A 3,049-nucleotide genomic window follows, 5' to 3' on the forward strand; every position below is an offset into this window, starting at 1 on the left:
CGTTTCCAAATTCATTTTATGAAGCCTGTATTACTTGGAATACAGACAAAGGCATCACAAAATATTTAAATTATGAAGTAGAATAAGGTGCAAAATACCAATTACTAGATAATCTTTATAAATTTATTTAGTGATATATTTAATACACTGTTGTACTGCCTATTTGCCAAGCATGATTTCATTTGCTACCTGGAGCAGAATGACCTGGAGATATACTTGAAACAATAGGTCATTGTCTGTAACAACCTGCTGACTGCTACATTAAGCCCACTCTACCTTGTTTTTTTTTTTTTTTTCCGAGACAGGGTTTCTCTGTGTATCTGTGTAGCTTTGCACCTTTCCTGGAGCTCACTTGGTAGGCCAGGCTGGCCTCAAACTCACAGAGATCTGCCTGGCTCTGCCTCCCAAGTGCTGGGATTAAAGGTGTGCACCTCCAACGCCCGGCTACCTTGTGGTATTAAGAGTATAAAATGAGAATATAAACTGGACTCAGGATTAAAGCCTTCTAGGATCAGTCATGGCTTCTGTAAACAGGTGACTTCTCCCTTCCACTCTCATTGGTGCTGGAATGCTTATTCCAGAAAGCTTTCCACAATTACGAACACATCTTCCTGATTAATATAGAGGCAAGTTGTCTTGATAAAACCCTGGCAAACTAAATTCAAGATCACATTGAAAAAGTGAACAATGTGGTTTTATTCCAGACATTCAGGGATGGTTTAACTTTTGTAAATCAATAAAAGTTATATATCACATTGACAGACACAAAGACCAAAATCACATAATCATTTACTCTAAATGATCTTTAACTTCATAGTACTTTATATAACCTTGACTATTTTTCTTATAGTGATTTTTAGTACCATATCAATCAATTATATTTGATTTTAATTGTATTTTCATTTTTGTAGCAATTTGCTTTGTCCTTTCTGAGTGTTACTGGAGAATGAACATTGAACAGTAGGCTGCACCCTAAGATGAGCCCCAAATAAAACCACTGAAAGTATCTAGACCAACAAATATGAAGATATTAACACAAACATACATGAAAAACAAAGAAAATATGACTCCTCCAAAAGATCATAAATGTAACTCTTCCATCTCTAAGTTTAAAACTACTGAAATGGATAAAATATCAGATGAATAATACTAACAAATACTTTTCAGAAGAAATTGAGATTTATATACATGCATTACATGTAAGAAGGAGGCATTAGCCCTTTCCCACCTCTCTACTTTTCCCCCTCAGTTGACTCACACTTCCAGTGACCAAAGAATTTACCACTCAAAGTCTGCCTCCTTGTAACTACTAGACATGGACACTGGTGTGATTGAAGATGGATTCAATGTCACCCTCACCATCAGGCTACTTATGAATGGAAAGGAAGTTGGCAGTATCACTAGAAAGAAAGAAGAATCTGTTAAGAAGATGCGTGAGCAGAGTGATTCATGTATCAACATCTCAGGAAGAAATAGTCCTTCGAGAATTATAACTTTGGCTGGACCAACTAATGCCATCTTCAAAGCCTTGCTATGATCATTGACAAACTGAAAGAGGACATAAGCAACTCTATGACCAATAATACACCTGCCAGTAACAGTCAGTTACCTTATTGTGGGTGGTCCCTGCTAGTCAGTGTGGCTCTCTCATTGGAAAAGGTGGTTGCAAGATCAAGGAAATGGAGAATATGGGAGCTCAGGTCCAGGTGCCAGGGGATATGCACCCCAACTCAATTGAATGGGCAATCACTATTGCCAGCACTCCTCAATCCATCATTGAGTGTGTCAAAACAGATCTGCGTGGTCATGTTGGAATCCCCCCCTAAGGGCGTGACTACCCTGTACCAGCCCAAGCCCTCAAGTTCTCCAGTCATCTTTGCAGGTGGTCAGGAAACTACAGCACAGGCAGTGACAGTGTGAGCTTTCTCCACACCACCCCTTTCATGTGTCTCAACCCTGACCTGGAGGGACCACCTCTAGAGGCCTGCACTATTCAGGGACAGTTTGCCATTTCACAGCCAGATTTGACCAAGCTGTACCAGTTGGCAATGCAAGTCTCATTTTCTCATGACCCATGGCAACACCAGATTTAGCGCAGGTTTGGATGCATCTGTTCAAACTACTTCTCATGAACTCACCATTCCAAATGATTTAATTGGCTGCATAATCAGGTGTTAGGGTGCCAAAATCAATGAGATCCATCAGATGTCTGGGGTGCAGATCAAAATTTCAAACCCAATGGAAGGATCTACTGATAGGCAGGTTACCATCACTGGATCGGCTGCCAGTATTAGCCTGGCTCAGTATCTAATCAACGTCAGGCTTTCCTCGGAGACAGGTGGCATGGGAAACAGCTAGAACTGTGCATATTCACCCATAACCCCTTTATGCTGTTCACCACCCATAATCCATCTGCGTAGTTTCTGAACAGTCAGCAATTCCAGGTTTTAAAGAGTTTGTAAATTTTCAGTTTCTGCACACTTTATCATCCACTCATGATTTTTTAATTAAAAGCATTTTAATTCCTTTCTTGTTCAAGCAGTTATGTTGAGATATCCATATTTAGTTTTATAAGCTTCTCCCCCTTTTTTCCATTTTTTTGGGTTTTTTGGCTCATGAATTTTTGTTTGTCATGGAAATGTAAGAGTGTAATATTAATACATTTCAGTGTAGTTCTATAATGTCATGGATTTTTCAAAAAAAATTAAAAGATGGACTGTAGCTTTTTTGTGAATAAAAACTGGATGCCACAGTGACTTATGTGGGTGTTATTTCTGTCCTGATGTTATTTTTATACCTTTAAATCTTTACAGAGCCCTAGTTGGGTTTGAACAGAATTAAGATATTTTCTTCTGTTTAAAAAAAAAAAGGAGGCACTAACATCTGTTTAAAAAAAAGGAAGCAATTTACAATATGTATTTGAAGAATCAAGAGACCTTAACTAGAGAATAAAGAGAAATTATACATGGTTTCTCTTAAATGAAAAATCTAGACTTTTTATATATTCATGTAAAAATGTGAATATACATACATATATATGCAACATAAA

General features: G+C 37.9%; 1 pseudogene; it reads left to right on the plus strand.

Annotated features, from left to right (window-relative positions):
- Nucleotides 1-1,315: 1,315 nt before the first annotated feature.
- On the plus strand, nucleotides 1,316-2,358 carry LOC102907080 (poly(rC)-binding protein 2 pseudogene; annotated as a pseudogene).
- The last annotated feature ends 691 nt before the right edge of the window (nucleotides 2,359-3,049 follow it).

The sequence above is a fragment of the Peromyscus maniculatus genome, chromosome X (assembly GCF_049852395.1).
Source record: "Peromyscus maniculatus bairdii isolate BWxNUB_F1_BW_parent chromosome X, HU_Pman_BW_mat_3.1, whole genome shotgun sequence".
NCBI lineage: Eukaryota > Metazoa > Chordata > Mammalia > Rodentia > Cricetidae > Peromyscus > Peromyscus maniculatus.